This window comes from Balaenoptera physalus (genome assembly GCF_965194825.1).
Source record: "Balaenoptera physalus genome assembly, chromosome: 4".
NCBI classification, from domain to species: Eukaryota; Metazoa; Chordata; class Mammalia; order Artiodactyla; family Balaenopteridae; genus Balaenoptera; species Balaenoptera physalus.
In genome coordinates this window covers 96,516,701-96,541,565 of record NC_138891.1, presented here as the reverse complement: position 1 = coordinate 96,541,565, position 24,865 = coordinate 96,516,701, and the positions used below count along the sequence as shown (strand labels likewise).

The window sequence follows — 24,865 nt, the reverse complement described above, 5'->3', positions numbered from 1 at the left end:
GCATGAGGATTAAGGGTGTGTTGAGAACAGTGTAGATATTACAATCACACTAGTAACCACAGGGCCCAAAGAGTGTTTGTAAAATACTTTGCACTTAAAATGTTGGGTGAAATAATAAATTATGTTTTACTCATTCAAAGAGGACCTTCCTTAACCAGAATGATACTTTGAGGATGGTATGCTGGGATCCTCCTTCCAGTTTAGTATTAAGACTACCTTCTTTTCAATAACTAAGGGAGGAAGGTGAGGAGAGGCAAAGTTAAAATATCTAAGAAAATATATCTATACCTATACCTCTATCATCTCTATATCTGTCTCTATCTATATAACTATATTTGCCTTTGTTATTTTATATGTATATCTCCTGTCTTCAGATAGTAAAAAATAAAATGATGAATGCATAATTTTGAATGAGATGTGCTTTTTCTGATTCTAGGTAGGTGTTTGGGAAGAAGTTTTACAAGTAGTGGAAAGAGAGCATTTGATGGAATAGTCTAGAAATTGTCTTTTTGCCCTAGGTCTGCCACTAATAAAAGATAAAATCTTGAACACGTTCCTTAACTTTTCTGAGTGACAATTTTCTTATCATTAAAACTGAGCTGGAGGATCTCTAAGATTCTTTTCAACCCTAAAGATTTAAGATGGAAATTAAAGTGGAAATATGACAACAGTATAGATGGGAATTCATTGAATTGCATTTTGTAAAATTAGGAGCAGTGGCTGATTTATAAGAAGCAATAACATGTTCTCTAAAATGATTAATTATAATTGAGCAGTTACTATTGACATAAGGATGGATAGATCTCATGAATAAAATTGTAAAGCTCATTCCAAATTCGTGTTCTTTTTCGAACAAAGAGGAAAAGTAAGGTGTTTAAATGTTTTAAAATCAGTACTAGATAAATTATGAGTAGAAAAAACTAAAGGTTATAAAGCTACTAGATTATAAGTCACTGACTAGTCTCTGATTCAAAGTGACATACTACTAAAGTATGAAAATAAGAAATATCATAGTGGCCTTGCCCTAAGATATATCCTTTCTAGTTGGCAATACTTCCTGTATTGTATTATGGCAGAGCCTAGTTACCATTTGTTGCATCAACTCAAAAGGCTATGGCCGTGTTCCAAGCATCTCTACCTTTCTTCCTTGAAGAAGTTATAAATCCACAATCCACTAATGTATATGAATATACATTATAGATTAAGTTTACATATGCAAATGATTTACTTCACCAACTAGGAGTGGCAATATATCACATGTTCTTTATTTTGACAGGTAATTTTTCAAGCAATAACATGTCCTTATTAGTGGGAAGTCCAGCATCTTCCATTTGAGTGCTTCTCCTTCCTTACTCTCCAAGTTGTTCAGGTGGTTTTCTCAGACCAAAGACTGTCAATGAAATTTCAAAGATAATTGCAAGTTTACATTGGTCCTCTACTTATGGCTTCTCACTGGTGTCACTATTAAACGCTGGTCCTATCCACTTCCATAGATGTTTGTCACTTGATGGTAATTCCTTTCTAGTTTAAGTCCCTACATTGACTTCCCTACATTCTTTTTTTTTTTCTCTAGCATGAACTTGGATTTTATTTTTTAATTAATTTTTATTAATTTAAAAACTAGGTGATTTACAATATTGTGTTAGTTTCTGATGTACAGCAAAGTGAATCAGTTATACATATACACATATCCACTCTTTTTAAGATTCTTTTCCCATATAGGCCATTACAGAGTACTGAGTAGAGTTCCCTGTGCTATACAGTAGGTTCTTATTAGTTTATCTATTTTATATATAGTAGTGTGTATTCGTCAAACCCAATCTCCCAATTTATACACCCCCTTTCCGCCTTGGTAACCATAAGTTTTTCTACATGTGTGACTGTATTTCTGTTTTCTGTGCCATTTTTTTAGATTCTACATATAAGCGATATCATATGATATTTGTCTTTCTCTTTCTGCCTTACTTCACTCAGTATGACAGTCTCTAGATCCATCCATGGTGCTGCAAATGGCATGATTTCGGTCTTTTTATGGCTGACTAATATTCCATTGTATATATGTACCACATCTTTATCCATTCTTCTGTCGATGGACATTTAGGTTGCTTCCATGTCCTGGTTATTGTAGATAGTGCTTCTATGAACATTGGGTTGTATGTATCTTTTTGAATTATGGTTTTCTCCAGGTATATGCCCAGGAGTGGGATTGCTAAATCATTGGTAGTTCTATTTTCAGTTTTTTAAGGAACCTCCATGCTGTTCTCCATAGTGGCTGTACCAATTTACATTCCCAACAGTGTAGGAGGGTTCTCTTTTCTCCACACCCTCTCCAGCATTTATTGTTTGTAGATTTTGACTTCCCTGCATTCTTGGGTTCAATGTATTAAGATTCTGAGTTCTGGAGTCATGTGAACTAGATTTGAATTTTGCCTTTGTTTCTTTCAAGCTGTGTGACTTGAGGCAAGTTATCTAACTTGCTGAGCTTCAGGTTCCTCATCTATAAAATAAAGATAATAATAGATTTTATCTCACATGATTGTTGTGAAAATTAAATGAGACAACACATAACAAGCAGAGTACCTGGCACCTACAAGATCTGTAGAAAATGTATGCTCTTGCTACCATTATGACTACTACTACTATTAGTACTATAGTAATAATTTCTAAAAGTGTAAAAATATTGCCAGATTGCTGTGATGCAGAGCTTAATGGTCCCATTATTTTCCCTTTGGAAGGAACCTATGCAAATTAGTTTAACTTCACCCCAGAGCTCTGCATACCAAAGCAGTTCACGTCCTGGTTGAATGTGTCTCTAAGAAAAATGGGCATAGTTTATGAAAAGGCAATTCACGAGTAAATTTCAGTGGTCAATACATGTAACCTCAGGTAAATACAAATTAAGATAAAAATGAGATAATATCCTATACCCCATATATCTACAAAAATAAATTTCTAATAACATCAGTCTGTGGGGCTGTGAAGCAAAGGTGACCCTCATGTGTTGTGGATGGGAGGATAAATCATTACAACCAATTTGGTTCACACTGTCTTTATGTCGTAGGAAATGGACAAATAAACTGTGATTTATTTATAAAATAGAATACTACACAGAATTAAAACGAATGAAGTGTGTGTGTGTGTGTGTGAGTGAACATGGATACATCTGAAAAACAATGTTGAGCAAAAAAAGATTGCTAAAGGATATACAGAGTATACTATTTACATATATTTCTTAAAACAAATTGTATACAAACATGTAATAAAAATATTAAAACATGTAGGCTAAAGATACATGTCAACTTCAGGATGTTAGCTACTTCTGGGGAGTGAGGGAGTGGACAAGATAAACAGAGGGGTTGTAGCTCTCTATATAACATTTTATTTCCTTTAAAAATTTTAAGACAACATGGTTATATGGTAACATCTCTTACCTATGTGTGATGGGTCCATAGGTATCTATGAAATTATTATTTTTTGATCCTGTCTATAAACATAAGTATTTAATAATATGACATTAGGTCAAGAAAATCAGAAGGAAAATAATAGCTCATTTAGACTTTGGGATAATTAGAAAACATTTGGGGGAGAACAGAATTAGATTTCTGCCTTATGCCATATACAAAAGAAAATTCCCTATGGGTTAAATTTTAAATGAAAAGAAAATAGATCAGAAGATAATGTAGGTGACAATTTTTTTGATCACAGGGAGGGAAAATTATCTCTAAGCTTGTAGTTGAAAGAAGTCTAGACAAAAGAAATTTTGACAAAAGGAAAAAATTAATAGTTTTTTTTACAAGAATATAAATCTCTATGTTCTGGAACTATAAACAAAATATATGTGATGAACTAAATTGATATTCTTAACATGTAAAGGATTTGTAGAAACAAAAGATATAAAATCTTCTCAGGAGAAAAATATGAAAATGACCTGGACAGATAATTTGCAAACATGTGAAAATGTTCAACAACACAGGTATCAATTTATTGCTTCTTAGCTCTAACTCACCCTTCAGTACCTGCACTGCAATAATGGATTGGATTGTCCACACATTTCTCTTTTGCAATGAGTATAATGTTAAGCTTTGCCAGTAGGAAAAAATGCCACTGGAGGGACATTATTAGAGTAAGGGATCTTCTCTTACGGAATCTGGTGTGTTGTGTTTTGTTTTTTGTTAATGACTTAATTCTACAAATCTTAGTAATTTTAACATAGGACATTTTTAGAACCAAGATTTAAGATCCTATAATGAGAAAACATAAATGCTACTAGTAATCTTCACTTGAAGTCCTGCTTACTCATTTGTATTCTAACTGCAATAAGCAAATATTGACTGTAGTTGATATTAATATTCAAAATTTATTGATCTGAGATAAATATCATCTAAAATAATGTCAAGGTCAATATGTGCTCAAGAGACCATTGATCTTGTATGAAGGCCAAAAGGTCATCAATATCACCATTAATGAACCCCATGTATTATAAAACTTCTTCTTAAAAATGCAGTTTTCAGGGAGTAAAAAGTTCATCCTGAAGGAGGATGAGGAAACTAGAACCTGTTATCATTATGGCCATGGAGACTAAATGATAGTGCAGTACAATAGAACTTCACAAATTCTTTCCTAATACCACTTATCCAGCTTATTTGTACTTTGGTTACCGAATTTTTAGGTGGGTTGCTGCTGGAGCTAGGCTGATGAAAGCCTGAAGGAAGAAGTGGAAGGGGGGATCAATGGGTTCAAGAGATAGCAGAACAGAACTGGGAAGAGGAGCAGAATTGAAAAAACAAAAAAACCTCAAAACACTCATTTAAATTTTCACTTTTAATAACACTTCCCTATTGTACATAACTCTGTTATGTATGGTTCTACTGCAGTTAGCAGGGTAATGTCACAGAGTAGAAGAAGCAGAAACAACAGATACTGTCACCAAAACAAATTTATATTTTTATAATAGAGAAAAAATTGCTATGTGTGTATGAAAATAAGATTTTGATAGCTATAACAAATTCTTTTTTAGAGACCATGGGCTTATAGTAAAATAGGACTGACTTCTGGTTAGAGATGATCAAGAACCGTCAGCACTAGATCATTAGCAAGAAGGACCTAGGTAAGTTTAGAACAAAAAATTACTAGATCTCTCCTTCAGTCCTCCTACTGAACTCCTGCTGAACTAACTAAGAATTCTCAGTCCCAAATATTGCAAAATATGCTTTATTTGATTGGCATGGTGATCCTCCCAAAGTGGGTGATTTTAATTGTAAGTTTTCTAAAGAGATGTTGATATGATACTTTACAGTGGCCTGTTCTATTTGGCAGTAGTTAGAAAATCATTAATTCTTTCAACAGATTAATATTAAATAATTGTGGACACAAATAGGTTTTATATATAGATTATCTCTATCTCTATATCTTTATATATATATATTTAGTTTTACCAAGCTTATGGGGAGTATTAAAAATATATAAATGACTCTCATAATTCAATAAGAAAAGATATAATCCCAAGAGAATAAAAATACAAATACTTTTACAGTTAATTCATAAAAGAAATACAAATTCCAATACATGTATTAAAAAGTTTACTTCAGCAATAATCAAATAAATGCTAATTAGCATTAATAATGTGATTTTTAAGAAAACTTCCAAATTTTAAGAATAGAAGAAATTACCTATCATTGGTAAGAATTTCTGGAAAATGGGGTTTTTCATACAATCTCATAAGTAAAATATTTATCAAAGACTAAAAAAACCCCAAAATTACTGATGATGCAATTCTGTTTTTAAGAATTTATCCTAAGTAAATACTGAGAAACATATTTTAAGTACAAGATAGTTTACTGTGGCATTATTTAAAAGTGTAAAAAAATTAAATGCTTAAATGTCCAACAATTGTTGGGAGAGACAGTCTGCCATGGGTCCCAAGCAGCCATCCCTCTATATTCTTGCAAATTGTGCTAGATGGCAAGGCTAATAATGTCTAGTGATATTAAACAGTTTCTGTAGCTAGTCACATAGGCAACTAAGTAGGTCAAGGTGACCATAGCCTGACTACCATGTAACAGCACATTCCTCAAGATGAGGGTGACTGGTTTATCTGCTGCTGGCCACAACTGTTGCTTGTCACAAAGCCCTGGACCTTTGGCTTTGGGTTTTTCTTCTGTGTGTGCGGTGTCAGATGGAACCATGACACACCTTTGTGGGACTTGGGGGTGAGGGGAACCAATGCAGATCTGCTGATGCTCCTATTGCTTGCTGTGCTGTGAGTGATAGTCTTTTTCTCTGACCCAGGAGTCTTATGGCCTCTGCCAGCATCCATGAAACAACAATAGGCTAACTTGTTAGCTTACAAGGAGGGTAAAATCTCAGACCCTTCCTGGTTCTTGACACAACAGGAATTTTGTTAGCAGATTCTGGTATGTGCATGGGATAGAGTTTTGTCTTAGCTCAGACTGAAATAACAAAACATCATAGACTAGGTAGCTTATACAAAACAAAATGAAAAAACAAAACAAAACACAAAAACACTTATTTATTACAGTTCTGGAGGCTGGAAAATCCAAGATCAAGGTGCCAGCAGATTTAGTGTCTTGTGAGGACCCTCTTACTGGTGTGTAGACTGCGGCCTTCTTGTATTCTCACAGGGAGGAGAGAGAGAGTTCTAGTCTCTTCCTCCTGTAAGGGCACTAATCATATGGGATCTCCACCCTCAAGACCTCTTCTAAACCTAATTACCTCCTGAAGGTGCCACCTTCAGATGGAGATTAGGTCTTCGACATAGGAATTTTTGGGGGGAGATACAAACATTCAGTCCATAACAAGTACTAAGCTGCCATTGTTATGTTCTCAAAAAATTATCAATGTATGAAAATGCTCATGACATATTGATTAGAGAACAAATAAATGACAAAACAGATCAGTGTGATATACTTTTAAAAGAGTGCTCGGAGAAAATTCTAGGAGTGTATATACAAAAAGATGAGTCTAAGATCATCTTAAAAATGATTGCATCATTTCTTCGTTCAGTGGGTCTCAAATTTTAGCGTCTCTCAGCATCACGTGTCGGGCTGTTAAAATACAGCATACATAGTGTCACCCCCACAGATTCTGATTCAGTAGGTCTGGGATGGGACCCCCAAATTTGCATTCTAACGAGTTCCTGGGTAATGTTGCTGCTTGTCAGGGAAGCACTCTCTGAGAACCACTATATTAGTCTATGTGGTAGTTTAGTGCAATAATTATGAGCATGGACTCTGGAGCCAGCTTCCCTGGGTTTATAGTTGATTCCGTCACTTCTTAGTTATGCGCCTTTAAGCAAGTTTTGAAATTCTCTGTGCCTCTTTTTCCCCTGTGGGAAATGGAGATTACAATAGTAACTCACCCATAGAATTAAACTAGAAAAACCTTAACACAATGCCTATGATCTTATAAATACTCTTATGTTTTAGCTTGTCTGGAAATTATAAATATATTAATATTATACAAAGAATTTTACTCTTGGCCCTACCAAGTTCTTTGTGTTACACCTGTGCACCATTGTAGTGAAAAGAGTATGAGATTTTACAAGCAGGCAAACTGTGCTTACTGTCACCTACTAGCTTTAATTTCCTCATCTATAAAATGGTGGAAATAATTTTTCTTCTGCATTAGTTTTGGAAGGATTAAATGCAATCATATGTATAAAATACCTTCCAAGTAACCTAAGTCAATTAATATTAATCCTGTTACTTCCCATACCACTTCTGACTAAGCATCTCTCATTTACCTAATAAAAATTAATGACTGGTTATTAAATTCTTCTTACTGTTTTAGGTTTCAGGAACACATCATTTCACAGGACCAAAAAGGCCCTACTTTCTTGAGGCTTACATTATATTGGGGAGAAATTTAAAGGAATGAGAGTGTTGCAATGGAAAAGCAATACCAGGAGCGAGTAAGTCTGATGTTCCTGCTATTCTGCTACTAATTTAATATTTACTGTTGAGCAAATCCTTTATCTGTGGCTCAGTAGTAAAGTGAGAAGATTGGGCAATATATTTGTAAGATCCTTTAAAGTCTAACATTCTCTCTATCTAAAACTTCTAAAGCTTTATAAATTAGGTATTGAAAACCTAAGTGCCTTTGGGGATCAGCTAGGTAATAAATGTGTGTAAAATGGCTGGTTAACTATAGAGGGTGCTGGAGACACAGCAATTTGGAGAATTCATGTCTGCCTAAATATATTTACATTAAAATTGTTGTTAAAACATATACTTGTCAAATAACACACATTGATATACTGGATTCTGCAACCTTTGGTCTAAATGTTAGACCTGATTTAGTCATTCAGAGCATTATACTTCTCCACACTTTAGTCTTCCTATTTTCACAGCAGGCCCAACAAAAATTAATCTTAAAAAGTGCTTAAAGACCTTTGAGATAATTATCTTCAAAATGTTTTTAGTTAGAATAGGGAGAAAGAATAATAGTCTACTTTTAAAGATGAAAATTAGTTAATTCTATAAAACAGAATATACTAGGAATGTTACAGACTACTGAATTGTCTGCATTACTCATTTCAATGTAACTGAAGTCATAGTAAATGTTGAGCAAGATAGATCATCTCTAGGCAAAGAATTTAAAAAATCTGACTACGAAGAGTCAGCTTGCACCTGGAGGTTTGAGGGGTGAGGTGGGGTGTTCTACATTTGTTCTACAAGTCACTGATAGTTGAGAAACACATTAATCATGTTTCGATGGGAAATAATAAAGAATGGAAGTGGGTTACATGTGTATAGAGATTATGACACAGAATTCATTAAAGAAAGGATACCTTTTGAAAGAATTACTGTAAATGGTAGGGATCATGAAAAGGGATCATAAAATAAAAGATTTTTCTTTTTATTTAACTTAATAATTTTATTTTAAGGTCTTGCTTCTTATTAAAAGAGAAACTGTCCTGACAATTTTCTGATACAGTACTTTCCTGGACTTATGATTTTGGAAAATGAGACTAGAGATAAAATTATTTACTTGCATACCTGCTTTGATTTAACTGAGAATGTTTGGTTAGGTTTTTACAAACCAAAGTGAATTGGAGAGTGAGAATTTCAAATGAATTTTGGATGTGTAAAATACGGGTTACTCAGGAGAAATAAAATTTCATTTTGAAAAGAGCTAAAAGGAAGAACTTGTCAAACTTCTAAAACACTGATATTTGGTATCATGTTTGGATTTCTTAAGGATAATAAGAAATCCAAACATTTTCCCACTAAAATATTAAAACTTTAGGAAAATAATGAAAGCACTATTAGTTTAAATAGGTAAAATTTGACTGAGGGACTAGGAAGTGAATTAATTCTTGATAAGAGTTTCTTAATGTTGAGATCTTGTATTAAGCATATTTGATTATTTTTTCAAGACATCAAAAACTTTTTAATTTTGAGAAATAAATATTTTGATATAGTTTAGAACATGCTTGTTATCACACCAGCATATTGTAAGACTAATCTTTTCTGTTTATTTCTTAGAGCTTTATTGTGGTGTAATTAACATGCAATAAACTGCACATATTTAATATATTCAATTTGATTAGTTATGACAAATATATGCATATATATATATATATCCATCCATCCATTAAAATATCAGCACAATCAATGTAATGAACATTATATCACACCCAAAAGTTTTTTTTGTGTCTCTTGGTTATCCCTCCTTTCCACCTTTCTTGACTCTCCTTCCTTCCATCACTGTTTCTCAGGCACCATTGATAGGTTCTCTGTTGTTATAGGTTAGTTTACATCTTCTAGTATTTTATATAAATGAAATCATACAGTATGTACTCTTTTTTTGCCTGACTTCTTTCACTCAACATGATTATTTTGAAATTCATTCATGGTTTTGCCTGTCTCAATAGTCCATTTCTTTATTTTGCTGAGTAGTAATTCATTGTATGGATATACTAAATTTGTTTACCCATTTGACATTTTGTTTGCTTAAAGTTTTTGGATATTACAAATAAAGCTGCTATGAATATTCCTCTCCAACTAAAAGACGAAATACTTGGGTATAAATCTAACAAAATATGTACAAGATCTATATGAAGAAAACTCTAAAACTCTGATGGAAGAAATTGAAGAAGAACTAAATAAATGGATGGGTATTCCATGTTCATAAATAGGAAGACTGATATTGTCAAGATTTTAGTACTTCCCAGCTTGATCTATAGATTTAACCCTGTCCTAATCATAATCCCAGCAAGTTCTTTTTTTGTGTGAGGACATTAACAAACTGATTTTTAAGTTTGTATGGAGAAGTAAAAGACCCAGAATAGCCAACACAATATTGAAGGAGAACAGGGTTGGAGGACTGACACTACCTGACATCAAGACTTACTATAAAGCTATGGTAATCTTGATAATGTGGTACTGGCAAAGAACAGACAAAGAGTTCAATGAAAGAGAATAAAGAGCCCAGAAATAGACCCACATAAATATAACAACTGATTTTTTGACAAGGGAACAAAGACAATACAATGGAGCAAGATAGTCTTTTCAACAAATGGTGCTGGAACAACTGGGCATCAACATATATTAAAAAACAAGAATGTAGGCACAGAACTTATACCGTTCACAAAAATTAACTCAAAATGAATCATAGACCTAAATGTAAAATGCAAAACTATAGAAATCCTAGAAGGTAACACAAAAAAAACCTAGGTGACCTTGGATATGGAAATGACTTTTTAGATACAACACAAAGAACAGTCCATGAAAAGGGAGAGAACAGATGAAAAGGAAAATAAACACTTATTATACACAAGCTCTGTTTTACTTATCATACTTGTAATAATCCTATAATTCACAACAACCCCTAAAATATTCATTTAATGTGAGGAAAGACTAAAGTATAAACAGGTGAAATGATTGCACAATCTCAGTGGGTAAGAAGTAGAAGAGAAGGGTTTTTAATTTTTGTTGGTCTGGTACCAAATCCCTTGTTTTTAGCACTAGACCAATGTGTTTCCTTATGAAGCAGAAACAGTGACAAAGGCTGGCTGTAGAGCTAGGAGTTTTAGCAGAGCTAAGAGTAGCAGGTCAGGAATAGTGTAGGTATCTCTTAACAACCTACAGATCACTCCGTAAAAAAGAAAGCCAACCTTTGAAATCAAAAATGCCCATCTTATGTCAAATAAGAACTTCTTGAGCCTTGTTTCCTTTGCCTTCTTCTGTTCCAATGATACAGAGAATAGATGAAAAAAGATGAGGAAGTAGAATAGCAAGGTGGGGAATACTCAGCTCTACCTAAATGGCCATTAGTTGGAAGGAAAGGAGACTTTTGAATCAGATGATAGACTGAAAGCTATGTTATTATATTAGGACTTTTGTTGCCTAAAAGTTATTAGAAAAGCTGTAGGTGTTAGCAAAATTATCCTTTAGGGTGGTGAAGATAAAGTTAGGGTCAGTGGTAAAAGAAATTAAATTTGTCCTATTTTTTTCTGAGTTTACCTCATTCAGTAAACTGTTACTTTCATACAAATTATTTCCTGTTACAGAAATATGAATAATTACAATATGTCTTCAAATGATTCAGAGATTCAATTTAGTTTGGATGAGCATACAAATTATTTCATAGTGAAGAAAAAAAATCTAAGATTCCAGCTTCCTCTAGTTCTAGAATTCCTTGCTAATTCCTAACCTGTACTCTTTTGTTCACTTGTAACTACTCAGAATGTCTCACTTTTGGTGGGAACTTTTTTGCTGATTGTTATCTGTGCAGTGCCCGTTTCTGTTGTGTTTCCTATTGTCTGTTCCACAATTTTATGGAGAATCAAGTAAATCTAATAAATATGAAGAGTAAACTTAGAGAGTTGAGGTCAAATATTTCTCCCTTCCTTAAATAGTAGAGCTTTATAGAAATATATTTAATAATGTTTTCAACTTTTCTCCTTGTATTGCTTTCATAGCTAAAGTCTGGGTAGCAAGAACATTGATTGCTTTTCTCTAAAATGGCACTGTCCAACAGAATTTGTCCTGTTATGGAAATGTTCTATATTTGTGCTGTCTGATATGGTCACTATTTGCCACACATGGTATGGAGCACTAAAATATGGGTTGTGTGACTGAGGAACTAAGAATTTAATTTAAATAGCCATATGTGGCTAGCGGCTACGGTGTTAGATAGTACAGCTCTATAAAATACATTTTTAACACTGAATAAATCTCTGACTCCCACAAAACCCCTCGTAGACTTTGCATTTTATTGCATGTATTCATTTCATTTTAAAGAATATTATGAAGATTAGACTTCTTTCTTTTTCTTAAAGGTAAACGGATAAGCAATCCTCAGCTTAGGGAAGAAATGCTTTTGTGAAAGCTCAATATTTTAGGCCAAAGTGTCCGTTTATCTTCAGTAATATCTAGCTTTGAAATGTTGCTGCTGTTAGCACTAAATGAAGCCTCAATTTCCATGCTTCAGAGATGGCATTGATGAACATTAACAGTGTGTGCGTGGTGCGCACAGCGTTAAGCAAACGGCCACATACGTTGAGGTCTGTGCTTAAGTCCTGACTCAGGATCCCTGCAGATTCCTTGAGTATCATTTTAAAGACACTGCTTTCTGTTTTAAGAAAGAAGCAGATGCATCTTTACATATAATGCAATCAGCAAAGTTCAGGAGATGTAAGGCCAGACTATATTCATATTTCTGTCACAGTGTTGAGTACATTGGTGGTACTTAAACTAGACTTCTCAACAGCTAGCATCTCTTGTTTTAAAAAAAATTGGTTTCTGTTTTGGCGGTTTGAGATCAGGAACTATTGAGTTTTCATGTGAGTGAATTTCTCTCATTGTTTATAATCCTTTCTAATGCAGTGCTTTGAGGTACACTAGTATTTCTATTTTAAAACCTAATTTTCAGAAGTTTCTATCTTTATGAAGAAAGCAGTTTCTTCTTCTTACTCCTTTGAAAACAAGACAGTGATTTTAAATTAAAATAAATTCTTGGGCTCACAGTATTGTCTTTCTTTTGGAAGTAATATACATCTTGAACCATGGATAAAAGTATGAGAAAAAATATCTATGTATGCACATATAACTTTTTACATATATTGCACAACACTTCCCCTGCACAAAAACACACAAATCAATTCTACCCCCATTAGAACGCACCTGTATATTTTTATGCATGTGTAACTGTATAATGCAGACTTGTAGTTTTACTTCATAGATGAAATAAAATTGGGCAAAATACTTTAGATGACAAAAAGCTGAACCTCACTAAAATTTATTCAGTCTTAGTATATATTTTCTTAGAAGTCATACATTTAAATTCTCCATACAGTGCCAAAGTCTCCTTGACAATAGATGCAATGGATTGCTTTTAATCTGTCCCTTGGGCATTTCCAGTGATAGGGGGTTCACTACTTCACCAGGTAGCCTGTCTATTGTCAGCTAGCTACTGTTTTCAGAGAAATTCAGTATAAGAGTTGGGTCTCCCTCTGTATATCATCTATTTACTGGTTCTATTTTTGGCCATTTTAATACGTATATTAAAAATACATATAAAGGATCCAAACAATCTACGTCCATGTGGAAGGACAAACATATCTCAAACAAATGATATTTGTAGAAAGTTCTAGAATTCTTAGTGACTAAAATGTCAGTGAGCCATATAAACTAAGGTTATACTTTGCACTAAGTAAAATTCCATTTATGAAAATATTAATTTGCAACATGGATAAAATGGAAGATGGTTATCAAATTTTCATAATAATTTTTCCATCTATACATGGATTTAGTGTAGAATTTTTCTAAATAATGAGTTGTTTTAGTGTACTAAAATGTAAATCAATTTATAAAAACTCAATTTATGCTCAATTTCCCTTATCTATTAAAAGTGGTTAATTTACTTTATATCAAAAGCTTGCTGATGTCTATGAAGCACTATCAAATGTTCTGTAATGGACATCAGTGAAAAAGAATGACTTCTTATTCTGTGTTGGAACTTGAAGCAAAGAGAGCTTTTCTGAAAGACACTCTTAAAGACATGCAATGACAGCTCACATCTGCATCAAAAATTAATATATTTTTTTGATAGTAGGCAAATCTTGCCAGAGTTCTGGTTTATTACATATGCAGAGAAGGACACAAGCATGGGGCACAGCATTCAGAACTCCTTTGAAATTCAGTCACTTCACAAAAAATTGATATTTTATAAACTATGCCAAAACCATTTCTGTGCATTGGTTTGATTATGACTTTTTATTTTTTAAGATTCATGGAGAATGCTATTTATCTTAAAGATCTGAAAAATATCTGAATGAGCAAATACATATGGTGCCATTCACTTAAATTATATATGAACTTCTTTTTAATAGTGCTTCCTGCTGGGGCAAATTTTTGTACAACTTTGCTCAAAAACAGTGCTACACACTAAGAAACTATTATAACTAATAAACAAGTTCATCAAGGTTAAAGAATACAAGATCAATATACAAAAATCAATTGTCTTTCTATACAATGGCAATGAACAAACCAAAAATGAAATTAAGGAAACAAATCCATTTACAATAGTATCCAAAAGAACAAAATAGTTAACGAATTGATTTAACAAAAGGAATGCAAAATTTATATCCTGAAAGCTACAAAACATAGTTGAAAAATTAAAAATGATCTAAATAAATGCCAAGAAAGGTATATTCCTTTGTATGTATATACCACATTTTATTTATTCATTCATCAGTTGATAGATATTTGGGTTGTTTCCACTTTTTGGTATTATATATGATGCTGCTATGAACAGATGTGTATAAGCTCAGGTGTGGACATGTGTTTTAATTTATTTTAGGTACATAATGGATTTGTTTCCTTAGGGAAATGCATATCAAAACCACAATGAGATATCACTTCATACCCAGTAGGATTGCTAAAATCAAAAAGACTGACAATAGCAAATGTTGTCTAAGATGTGGAGAAACTGGAACCCCCATTTATTGCTGGCAGTATTGTCAAATGGTGTAGCCATTTTGGGAAACAGTTTGGCAGTTCCTTAAAACATTATACTCAGAGTTAATACATTGCCCAGCAATTCCTCTCCTAGGTATATACCCCAAATACGTTAAAACACATGTCCACACATAAACATATAAATGTCTGTTCATAACAGCATCGTATATAATACCCCAAAGTGGACACAACCCAAATATCTATCAACTGATGAATGGATAAATAAAATGTGGTATATCCATCCAATGGCATATTACTTGATGATAGAAATGAATGAAGTATTGAAACTTGCTACAACATGGATAGACCTTAAAAGCATTATGATAAGTGATAGAAGTTAGACATAAAAGACCACATATTGTAGTACACCATTTATATGAAGTGCCTAGAATAGGCAAATATATAGAGACAGAAAACAGATTAGTGGTTGCCAGGGACTAGGGGAAGGAAGAATAAGGAATGCTTGCTAAGGGATACAGAGTTTTGTTTGGGATGATGAATATGTTCTAAAATTAGATAATGGCAATGGTTTGCACACTTCTGTGAACATAACAAAAATCACTTTAAAATATACTTTATACTACACTTTAAAAGGGTAAATTAATGGTATGTAAGTTATGTCTTAACACGGCTGTTGTAAAAACCAAAAGAGAACTGTATTTTCTTTAAAACAGACAAAAGATGTAGTCTTTTAAACATTGAGGAGGATCTTGGTAGAGAAAATTACTGAATACAACCAATAAAATATTAATAAGTATTACAATGAAACTTCATACTATGATAATAATATGTTTGTATTTAGGGAGGAATAAAAAGGAATGTAAATTGAGTGGGGAAAAATTAATTCTTTTTCCTGGTTAAAAAGGAAATGGTCATGCAGTGGAATGCAAGAGAGAAGAACATTATTACATATCCTACAGAAATTTAGAGGACAATAAACTATTATAGGCATCTTTAGTCCAATAAATTTCACAACTCAGGTGAAATAGACATTTCTTAAATGACACAAATTAGCAAAAGTCACTCAAGAAGAAATGGATAATCTACATAGCCCAATTTTAATTAAAGAATTTAAATTAATAATTAAAACATCTCCAAGAACAAGAACTCTGAGTCTAGATTGCTTCTCTGGTGACTTACTATATATATTTTAAGGAGGAAATAATACCAGTCATATACTAAATCTTTCAAAAAGTAAAGAAGGAGGCAATAGTTCCCATCTCATTTTGTAAGACAAGGGTACCTTAGTACTAAAACCAATGTATTATAAGAAACAAAAAGTCATAGACCAATATTCCTCATTAAGTAGATGGAAAAATCCTTAACAAATATATTAGCAACTCAAATAAAAAGATATATACAAGGCACAATACACCATAGTTTATCTTCAGAAAACAAGTCTAGCTTAACATTTGAAAACCAATCAATGTAATGCATTACATTAACAGAAAAAAAAGAGAAGAGAAAAATCTTTTTAATATATGTAGAAAATTTTTTACAAAATCCAATACCAAGTCATCATAAAAATATTCAGCTAAGTAGGAGTAGAATGAAACTTTCTTAATTTTGTAAAAATTATGATACACTCTTTCTTACCAGAGATAAAAGTAATGTTTTTTCTAAGATTCTAACATCTGTTGGTTTCACAAAGACAAACTCAATGGCAAATCACCGATGTGGGAGCTTCATGATTTTCATTATACAGGAGAGACGAAAAAGAAATAAATTAACAGTAGTTACAATGTGTTACTATTTACACATTTAAAACAGGGACAATATGGTGCATTATTTCACTCCATTTGGAAAACAATGAATGAGTTGAAGACAATTCTCTTAGAAGATATGACTAGAGTATCCTTCAAAGACTTTTCTAAATACCTCCCACATTTACCCCAATTGAGGGTAATTTTCAACAGTGAATTGGCTATGTCACAAGATATATCAACTACTAAAACACAGGTGAGAATTAAACAAACAATTATTGAACATTGACTACATGCCAGAAACTATGGTGGACACTTTATATTCTGTATAATATTTCAGATTATTCACTCTTGTTCAGAGTGGTGTGTACAGAAATAATCATTTTAAAGTAATTCAAAGAGAATAGCAGAAATCTTATAGTGTATACTTTGACTTTATTAGTTGGAAGTAAGTACACTGGCCAATATAATTTTTCAATCAATGGTTCTTATGATTCAAGTGTTATAACAAATTAGACGTGTCATTTACAAATTTCTGAGTATTTACAGTAGACATAAAAACAACATTAAATTTACCTGTATGGAAAACTATCACTGAATAAAAATAACAAAGGTGGGAAAAATTAAGATAATCTGTGATTTCTTTTATATTTCATGCTAATAGATTTATTTAGCTTGCACCATACTTTTTGCTTAATGGCAAAACCTTGAATACTTTCCCTAAGATCAGTAACAAGGCAAGGATGCCAATTTTCTTGCAATAAAGAAAGAAATAAAACAAAATACATATTAGAAAGTAAGTAGCAAAACTATTCTAAGATGATATCATGTATGTAAAAAGTCCTAATGACTACAGAGCAACTACTAGAACTAATACATGAATTTATACAGGTTTCAGGATGGAAGTTCAGCATGCAAATTCTATTGTATTTCTATATACTAGCAACAAACAATTGGAAAATAAATTTTTTAAAATACCATTTATAATAGCACCAAATTACATAAAATACTTAGAAAAAATTTAACAAAATATATGAATGTTCATGAAAACCAATCTAAGACATTGCTAAGACAAATGAAAGAAGACCTAATAATGGAATGATAGACCCCATTAAGATCACAGCAGGGCTTATTTTTTTTTTTTTTTTTTTTTTTTTTTTTTTAGAAATGGACAAGTGAAGCTAATATTTAAGTGAAAATGCAAAGACCTTGGAATAGCCAAAAAAAATTTTTACAAGAACACTTAGAGGACATACACTACTTGGTTTTAAGACTTACTATAAAGCTATAGTTTTCAAGGCAGTGTGGTATTTTGGAAAAGATAGACATATAAATCAATGGAATAGGACAGAAAGTGCAGAAATAAACCCATGCATATAAGGTCAAAATGTCATGGTAATTCAATGCAGGAGAAGTATGGTCTTTTCAACAATTGTTTATCCATATGGAAAAAAAATTAACCCCAAACTCTTCCATACACTATACACAAAAATTAACTCAAAGTGGATCATATATCTAAATGTAAAAGTTAAAACTATAGTATTTTTAGAAGAATAAACAGGAGAAATTTTTCATGACCTTGGGGTATACAAATATTTCTTACCAGTACACAAAAAAACCCCATTAGTCATAAACAAAACAAAACAAAATTGATAATTTGGGTTCATCAAATTACAAATTTTTTGTTTTTTGAAAGATAACATTAAGAAAATATAAATGGGAAAATATTTGCAATATATTTATATGATAAAGGACTTATATGCAGGCTTTAACAGACACTTGCTACTTGATAATGAATTCAGAAGCAACTCCATAAAATTTGGCAAAATATTTGAATATACACCTCACAAGATAGACATAGGAAGGACCAATAAGTATATAAAAAGAGCATAATTAGTCACCAGGATAATGCAAATTAAAATCACAATGAGATATAACTATACACTTCCTGCAATAATAAGAGGATTTTTTAATGTGTTGGTAAAGATGAAGAGCAATTGGAAATCACAGTCATTGCTTGTGGGAGTATAAAAATATATTATTTTGGAAAATATTTTGTCAGATTCTTGTCAAATGAAGCATACTTAACATATGGCCCCCAAATCCCACTCCTTGGTATTTAACCAAGAGAAAATAAAGCATATGTCCACACAATGATCTGCATGACAGTAATCAGGGCAGCTTGAATAATAATAACCCCAAACCAAATACACCCAAATTTCAACAGGTAAATGGCTAAAAAAACATGGCGTATTTACACAATTGAATAGTATTCAGCAAAAAAAAAGAACAAAGTAATAATGAAACAGCATAAACAAATCTTAAAAAGTCATTCTGGGTGAAAGAATTTAGACTCAAAGAGTATATACTGTATAATTCCATTTATATTAAATTTTAGAACAGACAAAACTAATTTGTAGTGATAACAGATCAGTGCTTTCCTGGGGCCAGGGAGTTGACTTCCAAGTTTAATACCAAATGGTTTGGGATGATATTTAAATTTTACTTTAGTGAAATTGATTTAAAATAAGGTCAAATGTTTCATCTTTGACAGAAAGAACTTACAAAAACTTCATTTTGTTTCCATGATTTGGATGAAATTAGTAAGCCAATATTGTAATTAATTGATTTTCTGCTTGTAGCATATGGATAACACTCATATATAACTGGCATCATTGAACTATTTACAAAGTTTTACAGTTCATGGAGCTAGCTCACTAACAGCTATCATTTCACATTTCATAGGTTTACAAAAATAAGTGAAATTAATTTACTAATTTAATAAGCATAATCTTTTGATCTTAATGTAAAGTTATGCTTAATAGAGTGGTACAGCTGTACATGTTAAATTATTGTCTTTGAGTGATTTTTCTTAAAATAGCTATTAACTTTTGAAGTGGATACTGATGCTTCTTCTGCAGATTCTTACATCTTCTGGTTTTTAAGGAGTCAATGGTATCACCATCACGAATGTAGATGGTAAACACTGACAAACACATTACAAATTACACAAGTACCATCAATTTTCTTGAGAAACAGAACTTTAGTGCTTATTTAAAAAAATAAATATGTACTTATTCATTTTTAACTAATTATCAATGATATGGTTTATTGAAAAACAAACTAAAAAGCATTACCAAACAACAAAATAAGTATGTAATAAACTTCCCACCCACTGTGACTGTAGTGTTCAGACTGTTCTTTATAGAGTAGGACAGCCCAGTCTGTTTCCCATCCATATTTCATGTACAACTAGCCTATAAATTCCTACATTTCCTATAAAACCTACTCTATGGCAGTGTGCCAACTTATACACATCATGAAATGAATACCATGATAGGTTTAGTGAGCATCTATCATCGCATATAGATACAACATTAAAGAAATAGAAAAAAATTTTTTTCTTGTGATGAGAACTCCCTCATCACAAGAACTTAACTTTCATTTTTAACGTATAGCAGTGTCAATTATCTTTATCATGTTGTACATTACATCTCTAGTACTTATAACTGGAAGTTTGTATTATTTTGACTACCTTCACCTAATTCTACAACCTCCTCTGGTAGACACAAATCTGATCTCTTTTTCTATGAGCTTGTTTGTTTATTTTTGAAGTATAATTGACCTACAGCACTATGTTAGTTCCTGGTGCACAAAATAGTGATTCGATATTTCTATACATTTCAAAATGATTACCATAATAAATCTAGTTGTCTTCTGTCACCATACAAAGATATTACATAATTATTGACTATATTCCCCACTATACATTTCATACCTGTGACTCATTTATTTTGTAACTGAAAGTTTGTACCTCTTAATTTCCCTCACCTATTTCTCTCCACCCCCCACTCCCACCCCTCTGGCAACGACCTGTTTGCTTGCTGTATCTACAACTCTGTTTCTGTCTGGTTAAGTTTGTTCATTATTTTTTATTAGATTCCACATTTAAGTGAATTCATACAATATTTGTCTTTCTCTTACTTATTTCCTTTAGCATAATACCCTCTAAGTCCATCGATTATTGAAAATGGCAAAATTTCATTCTTATGACTGAGTAATATTCCATTGCATATATACACCACATCTTGATCCATTCATCTATTGATGGGCACTTAGCTTTGCTATTGTAAATAATGCTTGAATACTGTATCTTGGTTATTGTAAATAATGCTGTAATGAACATAGGGGTGGGTGCATGTATCTTTTCCAATTACTGTTTTCATTTTCTTCAGATCAATACCCATTGCTGGACTGTATGGTAGTTCTGTTTTTAATTTTTTGAGAAATCTCCCTGCTGTTTTCCATAATGGCTGTGCCAATTTACATTACCACCTACAGTTCACAATGGTTCCCTTTTCTACACATCCTTGCCTACTCTGGTATATTTTATCTTTTTGATATAGCCACTCTTACAAGTATGAGGTGATATCTCGTGGTTTTGATTTGCATTGATGAGTAGTGATGTTAAGCCTCTTTTCATATGCCTGTTATGAAATCATCTTATGATTTCTTGGAAGTTTGTCTAGGTCCTGTATTTTGTAATTGGGTTGTTTGTTTGTTTGATGTTGAGTTGTAAGAGCTCTTCGTATACTTTGGATATTAACCCCTTGTCAGATATATCATTTGCAATTATCTTCTCCCATTCATTAAGCAGCCTTTTTATTTTGTTCATAGTTTTCTTGGACTGTGCAAAAGCTTTTTAGTTTGATATATTCTCATTTATTTATTTTTGCTTTTGTTTCCCTTGCCTAGGAAAGACTAATTAAAAAAAAAAAAAACATTGTTAAGACCTATGTCGAAGAGTGTACTTCCTCTGGTTTCAGATCTTACATTTAGGTCTTTAGTCCATTTTAAATTAGTTTTATATATGATGTGAGAAAGTGGTCCAGTTTGATTCTTTTGCATGTAGCTGTCCAGTTTCCCCAACATCATTTATTGAAGAGGCTGTCTTTTTCCCATTGTAAATTCTTGCCTCCTTTGTCATAGATTAATTTACACTTTAAGTGTGGGTTCATTTCTGGGCTCTCTATTCTGTTCCATTCAGCTATGTGTCTGTTTTTGTGCCAGTACAATACTGTTTTGGTTACTGTAACTTTGCAGTATAGTTTGAAATCAGGAAACAAGATTCCTCTTGTTTTGTTCTTCTTTCTTAATATTGTTTTGGTTGTTCAAGTTCTTTTGTGTTTCCATATATATTTTAGAATTATTTGTTATAGCTCTGTTAAAAATGCCATTGGTATTTTGATGGGGATTGAATTGAATCTGTGGATTGCCTTGGCTAGTATGGTCATTTTAACAATATTAATTCTTTCAATCCATGAGCACATTTATCTTTCTATCTGTTTGTGTTCTCTTCAATTTCTTTCATAGGTGCCTTGCAGTTTTCCAAGTACAGGTGTTCTTTAGTTAGATTTATTCCCAGGTATTTTATTCTTTTTGATGTGCTTGTGAATGGGATTGTTTTCTTAATTTATCTTTCTATAGTTCATTGTTAGTATATAGAAACTCAACAGATTTCTTATATTAATTTTGTATCCTGCAACTTTACTGAATTAATTGATGAGTTCAAGCAGTTTTTTGGTAGTGTATTTAGTATTTTCTATGTATAGTATTATGGCATCTGCAATGACAGTTTTTACTTCTTCTTTCCAATTTGGATTCCTTTTATTTCTTTTTGTGTGTGTGTCTGATTGTTGTAGCTAGGACTTCTAATACTCTTCTAATACTATGTTGAATAAAAGTGGAAACTGTGGGCATCCTTGTCTTATTTCTGATCTTAGAGGAAATGTTTTCAGCTTTTTACCATTGAGTATGATGTTAGCTGTGGCTTGTCATATATGGCCTTTATTATGTTAAGGTATAATCCCTTTATACCCATTTTGTTGAGAGTTTTAATCATAAACAGATGTTGAACTTTGTCAAAAGCTTTTTCTGCATGTATTAAGATGATCATATGGGTCCCATACTCATTAAAAAATTCTGCTATTGCCTTCTTGAAATTCTTAATAATTTTATATTTGAAATTGTGTTTTGTAAGTGAAGTCTGAGGGGATAATGAAGCATGTGTACAAGGAGAGGTGGAATAAATAACAAAATGAGAGTAAAGAAAATAAAAGCAACACATTTCTAAACATGGCAGAAAATCTTGATATAGTTTTCTTCCTAATCATGACTGCCAGTTGCTTTTGTCTTCATAGACTGAGGCATAGTTCAAAGGATATTTTAAAATTCTTTTATTGCTGGTTTCCCCAGATTGCTGTGTCCTCACTGTTTTGTTAGTATGGCTATTCTAATATTTGTAAAGCAGTGTTTCATATATTTTATGCCACCCATCATTCACTCTATAAAAGGGTTGCCATGTTGAAAACAAACTCACCACTTTTTCAGAGAAAAATATTTGTCTGTTTCCTAGGCATTTATTTTTTTAATCAAAATTGATGATTTTAAATTGTAAAAGTAGCATACATTTTTTATTAAAAAGAATACAGTAATATATGAAACATAAAAATTGAAAAGTAATACTCTTACCCCTCTCTACCCCATAATTCTTCTTCCTAGAGGGAACCAAAATTAATGGCTCAATATCTGTCCTGTGTGTGTATCTCATCTGGTCCCGTAACAGGATTTTGTACTCTCAAGAACATATTGCAACTATCCTTCCATAGCAACATATTTACTTGAGGGTAAAAAATTATAATATACTAATACTGTATTTTTATTATTATTTATTTTATGTATTACAATTTTTAAAACCAACCCCAAATTGGTTATTTCTAAATTTTCAAAATGTAAATAACCTGCAATGAACAGATTTTTTTTACATTTACCATTATAATAAACTTTAATGACATAAAATAACATAAAGCACATAAGGACCTGAAATGGATGCATTTTGTTGTGAAATATTAGGTATATTATGACAATCATCCACCCTACTTGTGCATCCTATCAAGAATAGTATCTCTCCTTACCTACTAATTGAGAATTACTGCTTTAGGCTAATCACTAAATCTGAAAACAAAGTTTCTGTTGCATTGTTCTTAATACTAAGGATGATAATGATAATCACAAATTTACTTGGATTGCTGCAAATGCACGTCATTAAAAGTTGGCCCCTGCTTTCCCCTTTCTTGAATTAGTGCCTCAGGACAAAAGATCAGAAACTCCCTTGCACAGTTGCCTTAACAATATTCAATGACCAGTAGGAAAAGCTTAGTTTTCTGCGCCTAAGCTTCACAACTTTTACTAAGAAGTAAGATCAAAAGGATCGCAGCTTAAAAGTTGTTCTTCCTTATGACTCCTGTATAGCTTCATATTCTGCACACGTTGAAGCTCTCATTAAGGTTGCTGTTGTGATGTTTTCCTAGAAAGAGAGGATTGACAGTTATTTTGATTAACAAGAATTGTCAGTTTGGATTTTGGCTTTTGTGGTGGTGTTGGTATCTCTCAGATGCTACCCGCAATCACTAAGTTGTAGACTACAGGTCTATCCATAGGCCCTGGCGCTGGCTTTGTATTTCCTTTTTATTTTTATTTTTTTGCTGCTTTGGGTCTTTGTTGCTGTGCACGAGCTTTCTCTAGTTGCAGCGAATGGGGGCTGCTCTTCGTGTGGTGCATGTGGGCTTCTCATTGCAGTGGCTTCTCTTGTTGTGGAGCACAGGCTCTAGGCACGCAGGCTTCAGTAGTTGTGGCCCACAGGCTTTGTTGTTCTGTGACATGTGGGATCTTCCCAGACCAGGGCTTGAACCCGTGTCCCCTACATTGGCAGGTGGATTCTTAACCACTGCACCACCAGGAAGCCCTAAAGTCATTTTTAAAGTCCTTTTATCACTAGAATTTCATATTTCTCTAATTCTAAATAAGATAGGATATTTAGCCTGCACTCTACAGACCAGTCAAATGTCAAGAATTGTGCCAATGTCTGGCACACAGTGGATGTTCAATAAATTTTTCTGAATAAAAACAATTGGAATTGGAATTGGAATTTATATTCACTCATTCAATCAATGAACAAGTATTTACGGAGTGCTTCCTAGTGCCAGACACAACTCTAGGTTGGGGTTAAAGCAGTGACTAGATGGAGCATGAGGGTCTGCCCAAGTAAAAAGACAGGTAATAAAAAGTAAGAGAACATGTATTCAAAATAATTGTGGTAGGTACTATAATAGGACTAAA

The 24,865-nt window shown here is 32.6% G+C and overlaps 1 protein-coding gene across 5 annotated transcripts in view; it reads left to right on the top strand.

The window, feature by feature from the left end:
* ZPLD1 (zona pellucida like domain containing 1) overlaps positions 1–24,865 on the top strand; it is a 356,592-nt gene that overhangs the window by 174,114 nt on the left and 157,613 nt on the right. For 2 of the 5 annotated variants that reach the window (XR_014263092.1, XM_082460473.1), the window contains exon 1: positions 7,837–7,930. The exons of the other annotated variants lie outside the window; for them this stretch is intronic. The gene's annotated coding sequence lies outside the window, so the exon portion shown is untranslated. Of the gene's footprint in view, positions 1–7,836; positions 7,931–24,865 lie in introns of those variants that run through there. 5 annotated transcript variants of the gene reach the window in all.